Source organism: Eretmochelys imbricata, chromosome 22 (assembly GCF_965152235.1).
Source record: "Eretmochelys imbricata isolate rEreImb1 chromosome 22, rEreImb1.hap1, whole genome shotgun sequence".
Taxonomy (NCBI): domain Eukaryota; kingdom Metazoa; phylum Chordata; order Testudines; family Cheloniidae; genus Eretmochelys; species Eretmochelys imbricata.
The window spans coordinates 840,137-864,036 of NC_135593.1; the positions used below are offsets into that span (position 1 = coordinate 840,137).

The 23,900-nt window shown below is 51.3% G+C and overlaps 5 non-coding genes and 1 pseudogene across 5 annotated transcripts; 2 read left to right on the forward strand and 4 right to left on the reverse strand.

Annotated features, from left to right (window-relative positions):
- The first annotated feature begins 2,568 nt into the window (after positions 1-2,568).
- On the forward strand, positions 2,569-2,650 carry TRNAS-AGA (transfer RNA serine (anticodon AGA)). The gene has a single exon. It is a non-coding gene; the product is annotated as a tRNA-Ser (tRNA).
- A 6,201-nt stretch (positions 2,651-8,851) lies between these two features.
- On the reverse strand, positions 8,852-8,925 carry TRNAN-GUU (transfer RNA asparagine (anticodon GUU)). The gene has a single exon. It is a non-coding gene; the product is annotated as a tRNA-Asn (tRNA).
- A 2,787-nt stretch (positions 8,926-11,712) lies between these two features.
- TRNAM-CAU (transfer RNA methionine (anticodon CAU)) lies at positions 11,713-11,784 on the forward strand. Its single transcript has one exon. It is a non-coding gene; the product is annotated as a tRNA-Met (tRNA).
- Positions 11,785-14,201: 2,417 nt separating this feature from the next.
- Positions 14,202-14,385, reverse strand: LOC144278615 (U2 spliceosomal RNA). Its single transcript, XR_013348616.1, has one exon. It is a non-coding gene; the product is annotated as a U2 spliceosomal RNA (small nuclear RNA).
- Positions 14,386-16,375: 1,990 nt separating this feature from the next.
- Positions 16,376-16,556, reverse strand: LOC144278620 (U2 spliceosomal RNA; annotated as a pseudogene).
- Positions 16,557-20,763: 4,207 nt separating this feature from the next.
- TRNAF-GAA (transfer RNA phenylalanine (anticodon GAA)) lies at positions 20,764-20,836 on the reverse strand. The gene has a single exon. It is a non-coding gene; the product is annotated as a tRNA-Phe (tRNA).
- Between the last annotated feature and the right edge of the window lie 3,064 nt (positions 20,837-23,900).

Below are 23,900 nucleotides of genomic sequence, written 5' to 3' on the forward strand. Positions count from 1 at the left end.
GCAGCCCGCTGGGAAGGCAGGAAAATAGATGGGAGGGTATAGGTTATTCCCCCTCTTGGCCGTGTGCCTAACCGGTACTGCTGTTTCAGGCATTGTACCCATAAATACCTGGCTAGCACTGGCTCAGAGTGCAGTGAACGCAACGTCGTTCTCAGAGAACCTTATTCTCAGAGACTGAGGCAGCAGCTCTGGCCTTTTCCTTAGTTAGTATTCCTGGGCTTGTGGTGCATAATTATCACGCAGTAGAGCACCTTGCCTGCACGGTGGCAAAGGCCATTAATTTAACCTCAACCGTCCTGGCCCAACTCTCACATGAGTTAGGAGAAGTATGTCAGAGTATGCTACAGAACAGGCTGGCTGTAAACTATGTGCTTCTATGTCATGGTCACCTATGCCAGGAGTTTGCAAGCATGTGTTGCTTTAATATAACAGATGCAGGGCCATCTGTAAAAGCTGATTTACAACGCCTACAGCAGCTAGAACAGGGCATTCATCAGCAAACTGGGGAGGATTGGCTAAGCTCTTTATTTTCTGGTTGGGGCCTTTCCCCATGGATAAGTAAGTTGTTTAGCCTATTATTTAAGTTTTTTTTCCCATGTATTAATCATGTTACGTTTACTGTGTTATATATGGTCCTGTGTAAAAATGCTTATTTCGCATAGCTTTAAAAATTTTAATTTTATGCATAGCCCGCTAGTAAGCATATAAAAATAAAAAAACCTCAGGCAACAAAAATAAGTATTCTCAAAGAAGGGAATTGTTGGAGACCCCAGGGCATGGCCACTAGTTAAGTCGAGGGGATGGAAGGCCATAAGGGTTGAGGAAGTCTCCCTGCTGTAGGCCTACAGGCTTCTTTTCAACCCCCCTTAATAAAACTCAGGCCTGGCTAGTTTGAGTAAGCTCTTTTGCTCTTAAAATAATGTTGTAGTTGTAGATATTGCCTCATAGAATAAGGTTTGCTGACGCTAAGTTAAAGATAACAGGAGAGACAGCTACAGTGCCAGACAGGATGTGCTGGTTGTTTAAGTTGCTAGGAATGCTTGTTAGAGGTTGCCGGAAATAAACATTGTTGTAACCCATATAAGGAAGACAGAGTATTTGTGCAAAGCTTTGATTGGCTGATGTGTAGTGCAGTAGCATTAAGGAATATAAAAGTGTGTGTGATGACATGCTCTGATGTGCAGGACTTGAGATTTCTCTCCCTGTACCTTTATTTGGAATTCCAAATAAACTTTTCTGCTTCTCCACCCCATTATGTTTATTGGGTGATGGTTCTAGACTATTCTCAGTGGTGGAAGAGGACAGGACAAGGAGTAATGGTCTCAAGTTGCAGTGGGGGAGGTTTAGGTTGGATATTAGGAAAAACTTTTTCACTACGAGGATGGTGAAACACTGGAATGTGTTGCCTAGGGAGGTGGTGGAATCTCCTTCCTTAGAAGTTTTTAAGGTCAGGGTTGACAAAGCCCTGGCTGGGATGATTTAATTGGGGATGGGTTCTGCTTTTGAGCAGGGGGTTGGACTAGATGACCTCCTGAGGTCCCTTCCAACCCTGATATTCTATGATTCTATGATTCTACGATTCACACCGGGTAACGAACCCCTGTTGCTTTTTGCCTCTGGGCACTGGGTGCCGGCAACAGCTTCCTCAGCAAGTTTGCAGATGACACTAAACTGGGAGGAGAGGTAGATACGCTGGAGGGTAGGGATAGGATATGGAGGGCCCTAGACAAATAAGAGGATTGAGCCAAAAGAAATCTGATGAGGTTCAACAAGGACAAGTGCAGAGTCCTGCACTTAGGACGGAAGAATCCCATGCACCGCTACAGACTAGGGACCAAATGGCTCGACAGCAGTTCTGCACACAAGGACCTGGGGTGACAGTGGACGAGAAGCTGGATATGAGTCAACAGTGTGCCCTTGTTGCCAAGAAGGCCAATGGCATTTTGGGATGTATACTTAGGGGCATTGCCAGCAGATCGAGGGAAATGATCGTTCCCCTCTATTCGACATTGGTGAGGCCTCATCTGGAGTACTGTGTCCAGTTTTGGGGCCCACACTACAAGAAGGATGTGGAAAAATTGGAAGGAGTCCAGCGGAGGGCAACAAAAATGATTAGGGGACTGGAACACATGACTTCTGAGGAGAGGCTGAGGGAACTGGGATTGTTTAGTATGCAGAAGAGAAGAATGAGGGGGGATTTGATAGCTGCTTTCAACTACCTAAGGGGGCTCCAAAGAAGATGGATCTAGATTGTTCTCAGTGGTAGCAGATGACAGGATAAGGAGTAATTGTCTCAAGTTGCAGTGGGGGAGGTTTAGGTTGGATATTAGGAAAAACTTTTTCTCTAGGAGGGTGATGAAACACTGGAATGTGTTATCTAGGGAGGTGGTAGACTCTCCTTCCTTAAACGTTTTTAAGATCAGACTTGACAAAGCCCTGGCTGGGATGATTTAGTTGGGGATTGGTCCTGGTTTGAGCAGGGGGTTGGACTAGATGATCTCCTGAGGTCCCTTCCAACCCTGATATTCTATGATTCTATGATAGTGTAGTGGAAGAGCTGTACATCAAGTAGTTGTGGCCGAGTGGTTAAGGTGATAGATTAGAAATCTATTGGGGTCGCCCTGCACATGTTCAAATCCTGCTAACTACGGAAGCACTGGGCTGTTATTATTACTGTAGTCTTAGTGCCTGAGCATCCACAGTGTGAACTGGAGCAAGATCTGGCCTCCTAGGCTGTCTACAGATAAAACTCTGCTCTGACACTTCTCTAGCACCTTGGGTAGACAGTCACTACAGAGACTGGAGGGGTTTTCCCATCCCTGTAATAGCTACACTGACGGAACAATTCTTCCTTTTATTTAGCACTATCTAACCAGGGCTTAGATAAGCTTTTCACACCCTGAGACACGTAGCTCTGCCACTTAAGTGCCCAGCATGCACCAGGCCTTAGATCCCTCTTAGGATTTCCAGGCAGGCACTGAACTGTGAGAGGAAAACATCAACTCACAAACATAGAGACTGAATTCCCCACAGTTAATCTCTCTGCACTTTCCAGAACGTCACAAAATTCAATTAATTCCTGCTAGGAGAGAGAAAAAAATAAGTGACACTAAGTTTTTGGCTTGATTAAATAAAGTTAAGGGTTTAATTACTACAGTAAAAATATGTACCGATTCCTCTAAATAACACCATAACTTGAAATAGAAACAGAGACAAATCTTGTCAGTGAAGACTAATTTAACAAATGATCTCCCCATTATTAATTTCCACTGTGCCCCCACTGCAGGTCTAGGCCTCTCCAGTGTAACTGCTCTGCATTCGCCTTCCCGTTAGAATTGATTTTGGACACTCCCAACTTTGGAAAATTGTGCAATTCAGCATTTGAATAGTGATCCCGGCTCCTTCCTGCACCTGCTCTACATCACTACACAGCACCTTCTCCACTTGCAGAGTCACCCGCAGGGTTCAGCAGGGACCCCTGGCAAGGACAGTGGGTGCAGCTAACAGCCCGGTGTGCCTGGCAGTGAGGCAGGGGCAGCCCGAGGCTGGAAGCTCTGAGTCAGCTGTGGAGAAGCAACGCCCCCACAAACAAGTACAGCGATTGAATTCCCCAAATTTAGCATCATGAAGCCCTGTAGAAAGCCCCACGCATCTGCTGTTTTTTCACAGGGTGATGCAAAAATCAGGTGACACCAATTTTGAAGTTTGAGTAAATAAAGTTTTGGAGATAGTTATTAAGCTCGCAAAAATATGCCAAGTATCCCTCTGCATAACACTGGAAGATGAAATAGGAACAGAGACAAACCTTGTCTGCAAAGGCTAATTTCCCAAATGATCCTCAAAATGTTTCTAATTCCCATCTGTCCTCCACAGAAGCTCTGTGCAGTTTAAGTGTTCTGCAGGCAGCTGCCCATTAGAAATGCTTCTGTGGGACATTCCCAGACCTGGACATTTACGAATGACAGAATTTGAAGAGCAAACCTGGGTCCCCGCACCAGGCGGGATTAGAGTGTTTTGTCCCTGGCACTTGGTCTTTTCAAATAGTACAGACCCTCCAGTGCCCAGCCAGCCAATAAAATTGGGGAAAAGGTTGCAGGAAGCAGAGACCTTAGAAACAAGGAAATAAGATGCTGTTCATCGGACAAGGTGGCCTAGTAGTTAAAGCAAAAGTCTGCTCATCTGATGCCATTCTTGAGCTGCCTGTTATAAACAGCCCAAGCCCACTCCTGGAGCCCTGGCAAGCTGGAGCCCAAAGTCTTCCCCCAGAGCCTCTCAGCCCCCTGGTAGGTGAGTTGGGAACTTACCAGCTGCCTGTGCAGTTGAAGTTTCCTACCCCGTCAAGAACACCCCCAGCCCCACATGCCTGCAGAGGCGCTGCCTGGAGCCCCAACGGGCTGGGTGGTACATGACGCCGATCCCCTGCTCGTAGTGCCAGCAAACACCAAGGCAGTTGTCATAAATATAAAGGGAAGGGTAGAACCCCCTTCAAAATCCCTCCTGGCCAGAGGAAAAATCCTATCACCTGTAAAGGGTTAAGAAGCTAAAGGTAACCTCGCTGGCACCTGACCAAAATGACCAATGAGGAGACAAGAGACTTTCCAAAGCTGGGAGGAGGGAGAAGAACAAAGGGTCTGTGTCTCTCTGTATGATGCTTTTGCCGGAGACAGAACAGGAATGGAGTCGTAGAATTTAGTAAGTAATCTAGCTAGGTATGTGTTAGATTATGATTTCCTTAAATGGCTGAGAGAAGAGCTGTGCTGTATAGAATGACTATTCCTGTCTGTGTGTTTTTTTCGTAACTTAAGGTTTTGCCTAGAGGGAGTCTCTATGTTTTGAATTTAATTACCCTGTAAGGTATTTACCATCCTGATTTTACAGAGGTGATTCCTTTACTTCTATTAAAAGTCTTCTTGTAAGAAAACTGAATGCTTTTTCATTGTTCTAAGATCCAAGGGTTTGGGTCTGTGGTCACCTATGCAAATTGGTGAGGATTTTTACCAAACCTTCCTCAGAAAGTGGGGTGCAAGCGTTGGGAGGATTTTGGTGGGAAAGACGTGTCCAAACTATGTTTCCCAGTAAACCCAGATAAAGTTTGGTGGTGGCAGTGGAAATGCAAGGGTAAAATAATTTTGTACTTTGGGGAAGTTTTAACCTAAGCTGGTAAAAGTAAGCTTAGGAGGTTTTCATGCAGGTCCCCACATCTGTACCCTAGAGTTCAGAGTGGGGAAGGAACCTTGACAGCAGTGCATCCAGGAGCAACAGGGAGGGGCTGCTGCTGCTTTCCCCCCACCTACATCTCTGCCCAGGAGGCTGTCCTGGCTGTAGAAAAATCCCCAAATTTGAGGTATGCTGCTCTAGATTCAAAATGCAGGGCCGCAGTGGGGCAAGGCAGCAGCCTGGGTTGGGCTGGGAAGATGCTGGAAGTTCTGGTGTCCAGAGAACTTGCCTGACTCACTTCTCAGCAGCAAATGAGTCAATTCCATGTCCCCTCCCCTGAAAAATCATCCGGGAGCTAAGGGCAGCACTGGCGGCGGGGGGTGGGGGCGGGTTCCCTTTAGTTCCCAGCGAGGCATGAGGGAACCCAGGGTGTCTCTACAAGAACTTTTGGAGCTGACCTGGGGAAAACGCCTTTAATAACAGCCAGCTCACATTTAAACTGACTTTTTTAAAACCATTTTTATCACTCTAACTAACCCTGGAATCCTAGTGTCACCCCCCATAAAATGGCTTCAGCCTTGTATTTTACCCAGGGTAAAACTAAACATCCCTTCAAATACAATGGAGTGGAGATCAATCCCTTTTCAGAGTTAATGCACATGAAAGAACCATGTTATGTTTCATCCCTTATGTCCTGGTCCCATCGCCTTTCCCTCCTCTCCGTTACAAGTTGTGGTATTTTGCACAGAAACTTTATTTCCTCAGACAGACCTGGGAACAAGGGCTGCCTGCTACATGGTACCAGATAAGCACCTTTAATAGGAGTCAGCCGTCCCTGTCAGCAAATTATCTCCCACCTTCAGTTCAGTGACACCTGAATTGTTCCTTCTCCCGGCGGAGCCCAAGGATTGAAAGCAGCAAAATCAAATTCCTCTGTACGGAGCAGGAACGCTCAGCTCTTTCTTCCTGCTGCTGCTGTTAGTCCGTGAAACAATAAGGCTGGAACGCAAGGCTGAGTTCACGCATCAGCGCCCTGAGACATTTCAGTGCCCCAGAGAAAACTTGACCCCTGCTATTGGAATCCCTGAGTGGCTGGAGATTTGAATGGGAAAGGGACTGTGTGAATGGTCAAAGTTGGAAATGAAAGTCTACAGCAATGGCATTAACACAAACACACTCTCATCGTGCTCCAGCCAGACGGGAAATGGGCAGGAATTCTCACGCTTCAGCCTGGACACAAGTGCGCAATGACACAGTAGTGAGTGTTCTGGGGGAGCTGGTCTGGGCAAACAACGGGAAGTGAGAACTAGCAGAGTACAGAACTATAACATAGTGAGAAAAACTGAAAAGTCAGTTAAGGCGATGGACTAGAAATCCACTCGGGTCCCCCTGCGCAGGTTCGAATCCTGCCGACTATGGAAGCGTTAGCGTGATCTCATTGTTGCAGGGTCAGTGTCTGAGCATCCACAGTGCCAATGGGACCCACAGCTGGTCTCACTCTTAGGGCTTGTCTCTATGTGCCGGTGGATCGATGCACGGCGATCAATCCACGGGGGGGGGGGCAGTCGATTTAGTGGGTCTACCGAAGTCCTGTTAAATCGACCCCGATCGCTCTCCCGTCGACTCCGGTCTGCCACCAGAACAAGAAGCATAAGGTAAGTCGTAAGAGAAACTTTCCCGTCGACCCAGCATGGAGCAGACACCGCAATAAGTCGATCTAAGCTACATCAACTCCAGCTACATTATTCACATAGCTGGAGTTTCGTAACGTAGGTCGACTGAGCCCCATAGTGTAGACCTGCCCGTAGGCTGTCTGCACTTAAAACATGGCTGTAGGACGTTGGAGTAGACAGTTGCTATGGTTATCAGAGGCGTTTTCCCATCGCTGTAGTAGCCAGGTTGACAGAAGAATTCTTCCATCCACCTAGCGCTATCCACGCCAGGGCTTCGGTCACCTGAACGACATTGGTTAGGAGGGTGGATTTCTCACACCCGGAGAGACGTAGCTCTGCCCGTTAAGTGTCCAGAGTACATCAGCCCTCAAATCTCTCTGAGCATTTCAGTGCGTGCAATGAACCGTGAGAGGAAAACATCAACTCACAAACACAGAGACTGAATTCCCCACATTTAATCTCACTGCATTTTCCAGAAAGTCACAAAATCCAGTTCATTCTTGCTAGGACAGAGAAACAATAACTGACATTAATTCTTAGGCTTGAGCAAATAAAGTTATGGGTTTAATTAATATAGTAAAAATGAGGGCTGTCGATTAATTGCAGTTAACTCAAATCTACAATCACAAATTCAAATATACATCATAAGCAAAACTCCCACCCCAGAGTACGCTGGGCAGTGTCCTTCGCCTCAGTTTCTCCCCGAGCGGTGTGACAGTCCCATCCAATGTTCCTTTAACAGACCCCCCTGCGCTACTTCCCCCAACCCCCACTCCCCAAGTCAGCAAACCCCAGTGGTGGGGGAGGGAGGGGAAGGCATCGAGCGACACCTCAGCTTCTGCTGCTGCCACTCCCTCAACTGGCTCTCAGTCTGCCCTGTTCCCTCTGCGTCACTGCCACTCCACGGCATTGTCATTTCCCTGCTGCTGGGAGCTCCCACGTCGCCCCTTCCCCTGCCGTCGCCCGCCTGTCTCCTGCATTGCCCCTTCCCCTGCCATCACCCTCCCATCTCCCATGTCGCCCCTTCCCTTGCTGTCTCCTGCATCGCCCCTTCCCCTCCCATCGCCTGCCTGTCTCCTGCATTGCCACTCCCCCTGCCATCACCCGCCTGTCTCCCATCTCGCCCCTTCCCCTGCCATTGCCGGAATGTCTCCTGCCTCACCCCTTCCCCTGCTGTCGCCTTCCTGTTTCCTGTGTCACCCCTTCCCCTGCCATCACCCGCCTGTCTCCCACGTCGCCCCTTCCCCTGCCATCACCCGCCTGACTCCTGCAGCCTCTGCGCGGCCACGTAGTGGGGGAACCTCACTACAAGTGCAGCGTGGGCAGCTTCTTTCATTGCAACACCAGGGGTGGGGCATGAACCACCATCTGGGGGAGACTAACCCCCTGCCCTGCCCCTGGCACCTGAGGCCCTGCCCCTTCCACAAACCCCGCTGGAGCCCAGAGCCGCCCCCCCACTGCAGCATTCAGCTCCAGTCAGAGGCTTGTGCCCCCAGGCTCTCTCCCAGCCCCAGAGTGGGCTGCACGGCCCCAGCCACCCCAGCCCCGGAGCACGGGGAGGGTGGGTTACGCGGCCCTGACTCGACCTGCCATTGAGTCGCGGGGCTCTGCTCTCCATCAGCCGGGGTAGGCCAGGCTGCAGCTGGGACTCAGGCTTGGGCAGCATGGTTGCACTTCCCTGGTGAGCCATGAGACACGCCAAGGGCTGTGTGCAGCCAACAGGGAAGTGAGAGGGAGGCGTCTTCGAGCTGGCACGTCTCATCCATTTCTCCCTTCCCTGCTCCTTGGGGGGAGGCGGGAAGAGAGTGAAACGTTCCCGGCTGAAGGTTTTGCACTCGGCCTTAAGCCCGAACCACCGGCGTGGCTGCTGGGAGATGGGCTTCTGAGTTGCATGCAGTGCACTCTGAAGGCCACCAGCTGAACCCCCTGAGGCCAAGAGGGACAGTTTTGAGGTGGCAAAAAGGGGCCTTTGAGGCTCCCAGCACACCTTGAGAAGCGAGGAAATAGCAGGAGGTTACCAGCGTCCCTGGGTGGGCTCGAACCACCATCCTCTCGGTTAACAGCCGAACGCGCTGACCCATTGCGCCACAGAGACACCTGGAGACCTGGCTGCTGTTACCAAGGCTGTGCAGCCTGCAGATCTCCTGCCCACGCTAGAGCTTGCAAGGCGCTAGTCCGGACAGGACCGGATTCACCGTGGCACCAATGGCTCCACCGTGCCAGGCCCAAGCTCAGACGGGCCCATAACGCTCGCTTCCTCCCCTCTCGCAGCGCTGCCGAAGTGGAGCCTCGGAGCAGCAGGGATCCAGCCTGGGAGCTGAGAGCCCACGGGGCCCTGGGAGCTGTAGTTCCTTGGCCAGCTCCCTGCCGAGAGAGCCAGCCCTGGAGCAGGGAAGGAACTACATTTCCCAGCATTCCCTTGGCCACTATCCACAGGAAAGGGAGCGGGGGGAGTGGGGAAGCTGAGACCCCATGCGCTGCAGCTTGCTGTGAATGGGGAGCTGGCTGCTCGAAGGGGGTGGTGCTGTGAATGGGGAACAAGTGTGCCCAAGGAGTAGAAGGCTTTGGTCCAAATATCACCCTCAGAGACTTCCCCAGGCTGGAGGAGGGATGCTGGTGTGACCTCGCCTGGCAGCCCCCAAAGGAGGAACTGGGTGGACTGAATGGACAGTGCCCCTCTCTGTCTGAAGCCTAGCAAGGAAGGTCTGTGGATCCCACAAGAAGTTAAAATGAATAGTAAGGGAGGGGAGGCTCTACTCGAGGACCTGGGCAGTTGTAGATACAGTACCAGGCCCGTAGGAGGATTTCCATTCTGAGCCAGGGAAGCAGAAATTGGCTTTTCCTTTCTTGATTTATCCAATATTCAGAAAGGGAATCGAGCACCTGCCTTCCACATTTGAACGTTCTCAAAACTCAGGAGTTCTCAAGCTCAATTTGGGCTGCTTGTTACTTCATTTCTCCCCAATCAAATATGCTGATCCACTGAAACGTGTTGTGGAAAAAGTAGGATAAAATTGAGCAAGAAATGTTGGCATCTCCCCAGTGCTAATTTGGACTGGAATTGCTATTTTCAACAGCCATTCTCATTTCTTTTAGTTTTGATTGTTGAAAGGGAAGACAGTAATATTGCACTGGCAAATTCCCCACAGAAACAAAGAGTGGAACAAGAGAATAACAAAAGCACCTCACTTTTTCCTCATTTATGTAGGACAGTCTTACCATATGGATCCAGATAACCTCCAATCACACAAGCTGAAAATTGTTCCACTTTACCACAGTTCTGTAACCGTGCAGGGACCAGTCCCGTCTGTGTTCTGTGCACATTGAAAATTCCTGCTGAATTCAGAAGGGCCTTGCTTTTGTGACCACTCTACCAGATATTTTCAGCCCTTGTAAGCGAAGCACGTTTACATTCGTAATTGGGCAGGAGGCCTCTCAGAAAAAGTTAGGTGTTGTAGGAGGTGTTGCTTATTCACTGGGGAATGTGAGACCTTCCTGTTACCATAGTAAACCAGTGCAGCACAGAATGCGCTTTGCTCCCAGAGTCGAGAATGGGGTCCTTTGATTCTATATGCAGCCCATTAAATATAATGAAAAGACTCCCACTCACTTCAACAAGCTTTGGACACAACTGGTTATACACAGGGTAACTCCACTGTCTTCCCAGGGTCCTGGGCCCACAGCGCAGGGGGGACATGTGAGCTTGTTGCAGAGCTGCTGCTCAGGGATGGGAACTTCCTGGTACCCCAGCCTCCAACATCATCCAGGCTGCACTTTCTGCATGACTACGTGCTAGCTGAGGGGTGCGTGGGAATTGGTGGCCTCTGCTGCAGGTGATGGGCATCTCAGCTACTTAAAGAAATGGCCTAGAGGAGGAAAGCACTTAACTGCAGAGTCTGTAGCTGCCTAGGGCCAGTGCTGAGGATTTAGAGGCCCTAGTACCGCCGTTGCAAGGTTCAAGCATGCTCAGCCTTGGAATTGCCACCCCTCCCTTGACTAGTAGCTGCGGCTATCTCAGGCTGGCCTCTGGCAATTGGCCCCATGGCTATAGTCAGAGAAGCTGCAGGTGGCTCTGTGACTACTGAGGGCCATTAAGCTAGGAGCGGATAAAGAAAGTGGAATTAACCTCAAGGAACAGAGGTCACCCATAGGAAAGGAATGTCAAGGGGAGCAGGTAAAGAGGAAGCAGGTCAGGCTTGCAATGGGAGAGTAGTCCCAGCTGGTTGGGGAGCATGTGCAAAGTAGAAAGGAAACAAGCATGGGGAGAGGTGGTGGTGACCAGGCAGTAGACTAGCCTGTAGATGGGAGCAGAGAGAGAAAGCCTGGTGTCTTCAGATTCCCAAGGGCTAAGTCTTCACTTTGGGGAAATGGTGTTTGCAAGGGGCTTGCTCGAATGGCAGGATGGGTGCTGGGGAAGGGATTTGTCAGAACTGACCAGGCATCTGCTGGATTTGGATCTTTGAGCTGAGAGTGGGAGCACACACAGTGACTGGTGACATGGGGTGGCACTGGAGATGTGGCTATAGAAGGTCTGAATGAGGAAGGAGATAAATCTGTGGGGAGCTTCCCTGATCACTCTGAAAGTTCTGCTCACTGTGGACACTGGTAAACCCACATGGGTAGAGCTCAATGAGAAGAACTGGGGGCTGAGGGAGCTGTGTATGGCAACACACATAATCATGTAGAGGTGTGTGATCAAAATGAAAAATGTCTCTGAGATTCAGGACCGGGGACACTAGGGCACCAATGGCCCTGCCACACCAGGCCCATGCTCGGAGCCCACAGTGACGACATAGGGGCCCACAAATATGTTTGGCACCAGGGCCCACAAAAGGTTAATCTGCCCCTAAATCCAGATGCTGGGGGCTGTGGGTGCAGACCCAGCAGAGTGGCGCAGCGGCAGCGTGCTGGGCCCATAACCCAGAGGTCGGTGGATCGAAACCATCCTCTGCTAGGGATGCACTTGTTTCTTTTTGGTCTGGGACTTCACGCGAGGCAGCGACCAGCAGAGCGCCAAGAGCCTAGGCCATGAGGCCAGAGGTGGCTGAGGCGGGGCCTGCCAAGGAGCTCCCTGGCACCTCTGGCTGCCTGGGCTGAAGGCAAGAGTCCTGCGCATGGTGAGGGCTCCTGTCCCAACTGGAGGCAGCCGTGCTTCCTCGTCCCCTTCTCCCACCGGCACCGGCAGGCGGCTTCTGCGTAGAACAGGAGGGAGTCTCTTGGGACACTACACAGCTCTGTGTGGCTGTCAGGGGAAAGAGCTGAGGCTCCCGACTTGACCTGCCATTGACTCGCTGGGCTCTGCGCTCTGTCAGCCGGGGGTGGGAGCGGGGGCCAGGCTGCGGCCGGGACTCAGGCTGGGGCAGCATGGCTGCGCTTCCCTGACGAGGCATGAGGCAGGCCAAGGGCTGTGTGCAGCCAACAGGGAAGTGGGAGGGAGGCGTCTTGGAGCCGGCATGTCTCACCCGTTTCTCCCTTGCCACTTGAGTGGAGGCGAGAAGGGACCGAAACATGCCAGGTTCAAGGTTTTGCACTCTGCCATGAGGATTGAGCCCAAGCCCCTGGCGTGGCTGTCGGGAGATGGGATTCTGAGTCGCATCCAGCGCACTCTGAGGGCCACCAGCTGAAACCACTGAGGCCAAGAGGGACAGTTTTCAGGTGGCAAAAGGGAAACTTTGAGGCTCCCAGCAGGTCTTGAGGAGCAAAGAAGTAGCACAGGGTTACCACCGTCCCTGGGGGGGCTCAAACCACCAGCCTTTCGGTTAACAGCCGAACGCGCTGACCCATTGCGCCACAGAGATACCTAGAGACTGATGTGCTCTTACCAAAGCTGCTGCCTAACAGCCTGCGCGTGTGGGGCAGAGTGTTGGGGTGCGGGAGGCAGTGAGGGGTGCAGGCTCTGGAGGGAGCTTGGTGCAGGAGGGGGCTCCGGGCTGGGCAGGGTGTTGGGGTGTAGGAGGAGCTGTGGGGTGTAGGCTCTGGGGGTGGGATTTGGGTGCAGGAGGGGTTCCGTACCGGGGCTGAGTGTTGGGGTGCGGGGTCTGGAGGGATCCCCGGGCTGGGGTTTGGGTGCAGGCTCCGGCTGGGAGGTGCTTACCACTGGTCTCTCCCAGTCAGGAGCTGGCTGCTGGCATGTCTGTGTGTGCGGCCCCTGGGAGGGAGGGGGGCAGCGGGTCTCCATGCGCTGACCACACCTGCAAGCACCGCCCCTACAGCTGCCATTGGCCGGTTCCAAGCCAATGGGAGCTGCGGGGACAGTTCTGGAGCTGGGGGCAGGGCATGGAGCTGCCTAACCCCCCACTTTCCCCACGGGCCCCAGAGATGTGCCAGCAGCCAGCCGGGTCTGGGAGGGGCCCGGGGTCAGGGCAGACATGCAGCCTCTGAGCCCCGTTCCGCTGCTGGACTTTTAGCGGCCCAGAGATCAGGATCGACTGGCTGAGGCTCCAGAATCGACCAGTCGATCGCAATTGACGGGTGGTGACCACTGTTATAAAGAGTAAACTGAAATGGCCATGCGATGGTGCCAGAGGCTAAGAAATGAAAAGCCCCAAGATCCCTCACTCCTCATTGACTCTGAACAGGGGTTTAATTCAAATCCCTTTCTTTCTGTGGCTGGTAAAATATAAGGTTCTAGCTATTGGAAGAGTTTTGACACTGGGGTTATGGATGCTGTAACCATATCTCAGACTGAATAATGATTTTAGATCTGATTCCTGGCAGCTTCCCAAAAGCAAACCCAATTGGTTCTTCCCTACAATTGGTGATCCTGGGCAGCAGGGGATCCTATTCATCTGCTGGGGAAACTCTCTGGGTCCCACTGTCAAATCTCCTCTATTTTCCAGCACTTCAGGTGCTTCTGACTCCTTGGGGAGGTTTTCCTTGCAAGGTCTCTGTGCCAATCTTTACTTGTAGGAAGCAAAGAGTGTGGGGCTGTTACTTAGCTGAAGGCAGGAAATGGTTAATTGAGAGAGATGGCTGAAGAATAAAATAGTCCCAGAAGCAGAGGTGCTGGAAAGGGTGGGGGAGGGAGTGGGGCCTGGCCCCCAACTTTTAAAGGTGGGGAGACTATGCCCTCCAACTCTTCACTCTCTGCCCTCCAACTCTCCAAGTCTTTCTCAAAACACTCAGCTGCGGGTCTGAGTGTTATGAGAGAGAAAGATCCCAGCTTCTTAAACAATCCTCTAGCAAGACAAAGAACCTCACGTCTATCGATTCGCAAAACACTCCCAAGAAATTGTAACAATAGTTTGTCATAAAGAAAGTAAAGCACTAGAAGGTTCCAATTTTTTCCCGCCCCTTTAAGAAATCTGCTCTCAAAAAGCCTTGTCACAGTAAAACTCTTCCTGCTTTTCTAACCAGAAGATTCTCCCCAAAAGGAGCTGCACCGTTCCTGCAATACCAGGAGACACTGCAATACCAGGCCAATGCATGGGGTGGAGAGAGCAAGCTCCTAGTCGGTCCCCCTGTTTCAAAAATCAATTTAATAGACAGTCCTCAAATAAAGGACATATCAGCTATTAAACTGAGAAGAACAGATTTAATAATTTTATTAAGATAATGTTGAAATAAAAAGAAAACGGTACAGAGTTCAAGCATAGAAGTTTCTGGTTATGAGGGGATAAGGTACAGATTATCAAGGGGTGCGAAATTCGGTTTAGGAGCTGGTGGCATAAGGAATACATAATCTGCAATCTCTCTGATTGGGGGTAAAAGTTTAACCGATCAAAGTACAAACATTGAGATATGGGAGTATGTTGTCCATATAATGGCTATGTTCAGGAGTGGAGTATAATGAGCGGATATGATGATGGGGATGGATCTACCCTCATTTGGTGGGATTTAATGTTCAGGGAGTTTATGATTCCAGTTCATACGGTCCAATGGAAAAAAGCCTCTCAGTCCCTTTCCCATAGTGGATGTACGATGACGAACCAGCTCACACCTCCTGGTACTGTCGGTGGCCGGTGATGTGTTCGATGTAGATGTCCCTGGACCATCGGATGGTGTCCGAGACCATGAGGCACTGCAAGAGCCGTGCGTAGCATCGATCGATCCCACAGGTCCTCAGCACACGCTCGTTGCAGGGGTCCCAAGCGCCCAGGGCTCTGACGATCAGGGTGTCCATCTGCACCTCGTAGCCCTTCGCTCTCAGGGTGTTGGCCAGAGGCGTGTATTTTTCCAGCTTACGAGCTCGGGCTTCTCGGAAGGCCAGGGTCCTGTTCTCGAAGGGGACCGTGATGTCAACAAGGATGATCTTTTTCTGGGCCTCGTCGGTGACTACCACGTCTGGTCACAGCTGGCTGTCAGTGCCGGGGATGGCGCAGTTCACGGCGACCTCCCCCAGGCGCGGTGCGATGGCTTTCACCAGGCAGTCCTGGATGACGTTGTGGTGCAGCTGCCAGGCTCTGGAGTGGGGCTTGCAGCTGCACAGGATGTGAGGCAGGGTCTCGTTGGAGTAGCCACACTTCCTGCAATGCTTGTCTCAGTTCCCGTGGCGGACAGCTCCGTTGAGTGCAATGCAGTTGAGCCGGGTGCAGTGTGAGAGGTGCTTGGCAATGTGAGAGGGTGAGACGGGCCTCCTGGTGGTGAGGACCTCGGTGGTTTTCCCCGAGGCAGCAGGTACCTTCTTGATTTCAGAACCCCGTTGCACTGGCCTGGCGATGGGGGCAGGCTTCTTGATGGCAGCTTGCACAATCGCTGTTCTTTGTTGAGGCTCAGGAGCAGTGGGCCGGCACGCAGCAGGAGGGCTGGGAGCCGGTGCAGGAGATGTGTTGTTCCCTTGAGGCGTTTCCTGCAGGCGACTTGGTGCGTCTTGCATTGCTTCTGCGTCTCGAAGAGCAGTCTGCAGAGGGCACAGCTGAAGGTGACCCTCTTGCTGTGGCATCTCTTCAGGTGCCTGCTGATGCCACCGAGGAGGTGGAAGCTTCGGGGCGGAGAGCAGATGGGGCAGATGAGCATGTCCGCAGCGAGGGGGGGTTCCAGCAGCATCAGCGGTATCACTGGCTGGTTCATCCTGATGTGGGTGGGTGGGGTCGAGAGGTCCGGCTGGGCGGGCATCCGGCAGGGACCTGGTGTCTCTCTGGGTGGTTTCAGATGCTAGGCAGGTATCCGTCGAGGCGCTGGTGACCCTCTGGGTGGTCTCTGGAGAGATGCTGGTCCCGTCTATGGAGATTCCTCTCTTGATGGTGTGTAGAGCAGCGAGAGCACCACCAGCTTCGGGGACCTGGGCAGCTGCGGGGCGTGGGAGGTGCTCGCCTCAGAGCATCTTGCAGCATGCTATCAGTTCTGGAAGGGTTCTAAGGAGAGCGGTTTAGGAACCTAAATAGAATAGAGTAAGAAACTATTAAACTGGTTACTAACCTGCAAACAATGACAAAGGAAAATCTGCAAGAGCAGCCTTTCAACTGAGAGGCCTAATAATAAGATGTTACTAATAACTAACCAAAGGGTTAGAAATGACTCAAACCATACTCTTCGTACAAACCAAATGTTGACATGGACAACACCACATTTCTTTGCTACTCTTCAACCATGATATTCTCCCCATACGGAGGTCCACTGTTCCTGGAGGTTCAGTATTGCAATAACAGGGTGATGTGTGCAGTGGATGGAGCCAGTTGCTATTCCATCTCCCGGTTCCAAAAATCAGTTGAATAGATAGACCTCAGATAGAGGAAGTCTCAGTTATTAAAGTGATAGGAACAGATTTAACATTTATATTCAAGCTAGTCCTCTGCATATAATGCTTAAATTATCCAAAAATAGCACATCTGGTTTAAAAAGTCAAAAAAGACACATCGCCCATAATCTGAAGTGGGACTGTTCTTAATGTTTCCTCTGAATAGTGTGGGGGTGCCTCAGTTTCCCCTAGGCAGTTCTTAAGTATCTAGGTGGTGGGGTAAAGGGATATGATCATTGCAGAGCCCTAGAGGGCAGGTGTGTGCAGGGATCTGGATACAGAGAATGGCGACATCCTGTTTCCTGGCACCTGATGGCCTGGGCTCTTCCCCCCTGCAAGGTGAGAGCGAAAGGGTTGGAGAACAAAGGAATTAGGTGACCTCCTGTCCCGGGAAAGGAACAAAGCCCAGAGGAGGAGGGGCTGGAGGGAGGTTCAGTTTGGGGCTGGCTGGGACGTGGAGTGAAGTGCAGACGGGATTGTCTGGCTCACTGCCCCTGCAAAATGGACCCAGCTGAGGGGTCCTGTTCTCTGCACCTACAAGCTCTGTGTTAGACCATGTTCCTGTCATCTAATAAACCTTCTGTTTTACTGGCTGGCTGCGAGTCATGTCTGACTGCGGACTTGCTGGGGGAAGTGCATGGAGGGGCAGAGGATGCTGAATGCTCCGAGGTCAGACCCAGGAAGGTGGAAGCTGTGTGTCCTGCAGACAGTCTGCTCCCAGAGAGGAGACTTCCCCAGAGTCCTGCCTGGCTTCATGGGGAGCAGTTCAAGAGCATCCCCCAGGGACTCCGTGACACTGATACTTGGTGAAATCTAAGTATAGAACACCCAAGCAATTTGGGGATTGTGACCTGCTCCTTAACAGTCTGCCCTGCGATTGGCACTCACAGTTACGAGCTGCTCCAGATGGCTCCAGCCCTTTCATGGATCAGTAATTGGTTAGCAGATAGGAAACAAAGGGTAGGAAGAAATAGTCAGTTTTTACAATGGAAAGGGGTAAATAGCAGCTCTAGGCAGCACTTTATACCACCTGGCAGATACCCTGCAATTACCCAGCACTGCCATCCCCAAACCCTCGCCCTCTCCCCCATGCTTTGACGGTAGATTGGATTTCTTTTGCACTGCCCCCAAGTGGCCCGGAGCTGGGTGAGGCAGGTATCCTTCTTATGGGGATTGCAGTAGCACAACTGGGTCCCACACAGGGATCAGGGCCCTGTTCTGCGGGTGCTGGATGCACGACACAACTGAGGGGCAGCTGCCTTGTAGGAGCTATTGGGGGAAGATGGGAGCTGGGCACTGGGGGAGGTGCAGCTGGGGCTTACACCACCAGGGAAGGCTGTTCTAGCAGCCAGAGGCAGTGGAGGTTCTGGGGAGGAGATTCTCCTGCCCTTCAGCCCCTCCTGGGGCAAAGAGCAGGGCCCGACCCTTTGGTATTTGCCCTAATTAGTCCCATACCAAAGGGGCACCACAGATCCCTGGATTACCCAGATCTATCAAACCTAAACCATCCCCGCAGGATTCACGGACAAATAGCACTAGATGGGTTACCTCTGAAGGTGGTGGAATCGCCTTCATTAGAGGTTTTTAATGTCAGGCTTGACAAAACCCTGGCTCGGATGATTTATTTGGGGACTGGTCCTGCTTTGAGCAGGGGGTTGGACTAGATGACCTCCTGAGATCCTGTCAAGGTTCCTTCCGCACTCTGAACTCTAGGGCACAGATGTGGGGACCTGCATGAAAACCTCCTAAGCTTACTTTTACCAGCTTAGGTTAAAACTTCTCCAAGGTACAAACTATTTTACCCTTTGCCCTTAGACTTCCACTGCTACCACCAAACTTTATCTGGGTTCCTGAAAAGATGTAGTTTGGGAATGCCTTTCCCCCCAAAATCCTCCCAACCCTTGCACCCCACTTCCTGGGGAAGGTTTGGTAAAAATCCTCACCAATTTGCATAGGTGACCACAAACCCAAACCCTTGGATCTTAAGAACAATGAAAAAAAGCATTCAGTTCTTGAAAAGAAGAATTTTAATAAAGGTAACAGTAAAAAAGAACTAACAATAAAAAGAATAACCTCTGTAAAATCAGGCTGGTAAATACCTTACAGGGTAATTAGATTCAAAACATAGAGTATCCCTCTAGGCAAAACCTTAAGTTATAAAAAGGCACACAGACAGGAATATCCATTCTATTCAGCATATCTTATTTTCTCAGCCATTTAAAGAAATCATAATCTAACACCTATCTAGCTCGATTAATGACTAAGTTCTAAGACTCCATTCCTGTTCTGTCCCTGGAAAAAGCATCATACAGACAGATCCTTTGTTTTTCCCTCCCCCCAGCTTTTGAAAGCATCTTGCCTCCTCATTGGTCATTTTGGTCAGGTGCCAGTGAGGTTATCCTAGCTTCATGTGTGAACATGTGACTTGCCCACGTGACTCCAAACACTATCTTGTCACCTGTAATTTTCCACTAGCTGTGCTGAGGGCTTTATTTGAAACAATGGGTTTCCCACCACATGGCAGAAGATATAAAAGGCCCTGGAAACCCCTCCATTTTGCCTCTTTCCTGCTGAAACCTCTGGAATATGGACTATCCAAATGGGAGCATTCTAACGAAGGGACTGAGGTCCTTCCAATGATTTGGAAGTGGCCAGAGACTTGACTTAAGCCAGCAGTTTATTTAATCACTGCTACAAAGCCTGAACCAAGAACTTTGCAATTCCTGTATGTATATGATTCCTTTCATCAATTTTAGCTCTCACCTTTCTTTCTTTTTATGAATAAACTTTGAGATTGTAGATACTAAAGGATTGGCAACAGCGTGATTTGTGGGTAAGATCTAAGTTATATATTGACCTGAGTGTGTGGCTGGTCCTTTGGGATCGGAAGAACCTTTTATTTGAAGAGATTGGTTTTAAAGGACCACTCGTCTAGTGTTTTCGGTGGTAATACAAGAACTGGAATGCCAGAGGAAACTGCTTGCATAACTTCTTGTTAGCCAGTGTGGTGAAACAGAAGTTTGCTTTTGTTGCTGGTTTGAAATATCCTATGGGGGATTAGCCACCTGTCCTGGGGTGTATCCAGTGATGAGCTTCCAAAATGCTAACAACGGGTTCCCTCCTCACCCCATGATGGGGTCGTTGCCCACCCCCGCCCCCCAGGACCCTTGCCCCATCCATCCCCCTCCCCTGTTTGCCCCCAGAACCAGGCAGGAGGGTCTTGTGGGCCACTGTGATGGGAGTCCACCCCACCCGTAAGAGCCAGAGGGACCTGCCGGGGGGGGCGAGGTGGGGAGTCCCAGCAGGGCTTACCTGTGGCAGCTCCCAGGAAGCATCCGCCAGGTCTCTCTGGCTCCTAGGGGTGGGGGACTGTAGGTGGGGGGAAGCAGGGGGAGTGGCCGCTCCCCCCACTGATCACATCAAAAGTGGTGCATTAGGCGCCGACTCTGTGCACCGGGGCTGGAGCACCCACGGGGAAAATTTGGTGGTTGCAGAGCACCCACCGGCACCTCCCCGCCACACCCCCAGCTCACCTCCGCTCCGCCTCTGCTGCTGAACGTGCCACCCCGCTCTGCTTCTCTGCCCCCACCCAGCTCCCCGTGAATCAGCTGTTCGGTAGGAAGCCGGGGAGCTGAGAAGCAGGCCGCAGCTTCACACTGAGGCCCAGGGAGGTGGAGGTGAGGTGGGGCGAGGAGCGGTTCCCCTGCGGCCCCCCCCCGTGTTACCTGCTGCGGTGTGGGCGGCCCTCCTTGCTCCCCTCCACCCCAGCTCACCTCCACCTCCCTGGGCCTGAGGGCGAAGCTTCTGCCTGCTTCTCGGCCCCCCGGCTTCCTGCGTGAACAGCTGATTCGAGGGAAGCTGGGGTTGGGGGGTCGGAGAAGCAGAGCGGGGCAGGGCATTCAGGGGAGGAGGCAGAGGCAGAGGTGAGCTGGGGCCAGGGGTGGGGCAGGGAGCTGCCATTGACTTTTATGAAAAATACCTGTGATTAAATCGTCACCTTACTCATTGTCAGTGAAATAAATTGAAACACTTCCTCCTGCAAGTGGATTTAGCCCAGGACCCTCAGAGTCAGCAGCAGTTACACCTCCCACTGAGCTCTCTGTCAGGTGTCCCAGTGCTGGAAGCCTCCTGATTACATCCTAAGATAGCATTTTTGCACCGGGGGCTGATATTTTGGACTGGACGCTGTAGTAGGTAAAGGTGCTGCTGTGCTCCAGAAAACAAGCCACCTCTGCACCAAAGGGGGAGAAAAGGACAGGCCAAAGCCCGGGATTGAACCAGGGACCTTTAGATCTTCAGTCTAATGCTCTCCCAACTGAGCTACTTCAGCAGCTGAATCGTTCCCCTTTGGCCTGCTGTTTCTCTGTCAGGGATGTTTTGTCAGCCATGGCTCACAAAAAGGACATCTAGCACACAAAAAGGACATCTAGCCTGAGCTAGACTAGACCCTGGTGGCGAGAGTCTGGCCACCAAACTTGCCACCCTACCCTGTTGTCCTGGCTTCCCCTGTCTCCTGTTGGGGCTTCCCCCCGGAAACCACCCTGCCCCAACCAGCCCTAGGCTAGCTGGGCTCCGTTGCTCATCTGATGGCTCGTCACCCCAGTCAGTGCTGAGCACCCCTCTTCTTCCCCCTGGTGCGCCAGCCCCAGAGCACCCACAGAGTTGAGGCCTCTGCCCAGATTAGGATCAGCTGCCTCGGGGTGAATCTGGAGTCACCCCCTGAGTGTGGGGCCAGCCTGAGTCCCGCGGAGCTGCCAACTGGGAGCTACCTGAGCCAAACACCGCCCGGTTGGACCCCAAACCTCCGACTGCCCCGCCCTCCCACCCCAATCCCTCCCACCCCAAAACCCCTCCTGGAGCCTGCGCTCCACAACCCCCCTGCCCCCAAACTCCTCCCCATCCTCAGTGCCGTGCCCCCGACCTCCTCCCTCCTCCCCCATTCTCAGCACCCCGCCCTGACCTCCTCCCCCCCTCCTCAGCACCTCGCCCCCACCTCCTCCTCCCCGTGTCCTCAGCGCCCATCCCCCGACCACCTCCTCCCCCTGTCCTCAGCGCCCCTCCCCCAACCGCCTCCTCCCCCTCCCTCAGCACCCATTCCCCAACCTTCTCCTACCCCCACTATACTCAGGACCCCTCCCCCAACTTCCTCCTTCTCTCTCCACCGTCCTCAGCACCCCACCCCCAACCTCCTCTTCCCCCGAACTTTAAAGACTGGGTAGGGAGAGGTGTAATTGAATAGAGCTTTGAAATGCAAGTCTGCATTGTTAGAGGTAGAAGAATAGATGTTTGCTCAGGTCTTGCGATGTAAGCAAAGAAGTCTTGTCTAGGGCCAGAGCTTTGATTCAAAGATCAAAAAAGGAATATTAACATTTAGGAAGACTCTTGAGTGACATAGTATTATTGTCTATGTCTCTTTGAACGTTGTGATCACCTGTATCTGAACTGTTTAATGGATAAATTATCCTGTGCTAATTGCCATGATCTTTGGAAGAAGGAAAGTTAAGCCAATTGTTTTCTCAGACAGGAAATGTATAAAAACCTTGGGACCTGATTCTTCTTCATCTCAGATCTGCTTTGGGTTTCAAGAGGGGGAAACCCTGAGCCATAAGGATTGAGATCCCCAGTCATTGACTGGAGTCACCCTGAATATGGACATCGGACTGTAACCTGTGGACTATTTCTAAAAGGACTTTTGGCGACTACAAGCTCGTCTCTGCTGTGTGTCTGAACCTCAAGAATTGAACTCAAGTCTGTCTGTATATTGATCTTTTAACCAATTCTCTCTCTTTTCTTTTTTAATAAATTTTAGTTAGTTAATAAGAATTGACTGTAAGCGTGTATTTGGGGGAAGATATGAGTTCTCATTTGACCTGGGTCTGGGGCTTGGTCCTTTGGGGTCAGGAGAACCTTTTCTTTTGTGTGATGAAAGAAGATTTTCAGAATTGATCATCATATGCTTGACATGTGTGTCTGGATGGAGGCCTGAGGCTGGGTACCTTAAGGGAACTGCATTATTTGGACGTCTGAGTAACCAGGGAGGTGCTATAGCAGCTGTTTTGGGCTGGCTGGGTAAATCTAACTATTGGAATATCCACCAGTGTTTGGGGTTTGTCTGCCCTGGTCTGTTTGCAGTTCACCCTGATTGAGTGACCTCAGCTGGCTCTCACAGGCAGCACCGTCACAGCTGGGTGTGGGTGTTAATCTTTTCCTGTCTGGTGTGTGCTGGGCTCACAAAGGCTTTTTGCTCCCTCGTGGTGGGGCCTGGTGTCCTGGTTTGGGAGCCCTGTGGATGCGATGGGGTGTCTGGAATGGGGTGTGTGTGATTCCCACGGTGCCCCTTCCCCTCTGCCTGCGGAGCTGAGGACAGATGGGTCTGAGGAGCAGAGCAGGAGCTCTGGGATGGAGAAGAGCAATATGAAGATGGCGTCTAAGATGAGGCCAGGTGACTTCTGTGGAGGGAGACATGCTGGACAATGCCAAGGATTCGGGAGACACCCAAGTGTGAGCCCAGGGCGCAGGGAGAACTGGGGGAGGGTGTCTGTGTTATACTAATAAAGTAAGACCAACAGGATCTTGTAAAAGGGATGAGGCAAAATGCCACATTTATTGTAAATATAATAAAAATATAGAAAACACACACAGCTCTGTCATTACTTATTCCTTACTTATCTGCAGATACATTCATACATTGAGTCATACAAGTTCTGCATAGAGGTTATAGTGACCAGCCTAGACGTTGCCCATGACAGAGCACTGGCCAGGTGGCCTGGACACGAGAATGGAGCCAAGTCCGTGTCAGATGCGCCTCCGATGCTCCTGGAGGGTGGTGGCAGAACCGGAGACTGAAAGTTCTCAGTTTGCAGAGTCCATTTTTATAGGAATTTAGTCCTATGCCAGCCGCGCCAGTTAAGGGCTTTCTGAGGTTGTTGTTACAAAAAGTGCCAATCTCCATTACAAAGTATCAGTTTACAGAGTAGAGTCAATTGAGCAGAACCAATTGAGCAAGTCAAGTCAATTGAGCGGTTTGTGTTCATAAGCGTTGTCATAAATATAAAGGGAAGGGTAAATCCCTTTAAAATCCCTCCTGGCCAGAGGAAAAATCCTTTCACCTGTAAAGGGTTAAGAAGCTAGGATAACCTCGCTGGCACCTGACCAAAATGACCAATGAGGAGTCAAGATACTTTCAAAGCTGGAGGGGGGGAGAAACAAAGGGTCTGGGTCTCACTGTGTGATGCTTTTGCCGGGGACAGAACAGGAATGGAGTCTTCGAACTTAGTAAGTAATCTAGCTAGATATGCGTTAGATTCTGATTTCTTTAAATGGCTGAGAAAATAAGCTGTGCTGAATGGAATGAATATTCCTGTTTTTGTGTCTTTTTGTAACTTAAGGTTTTG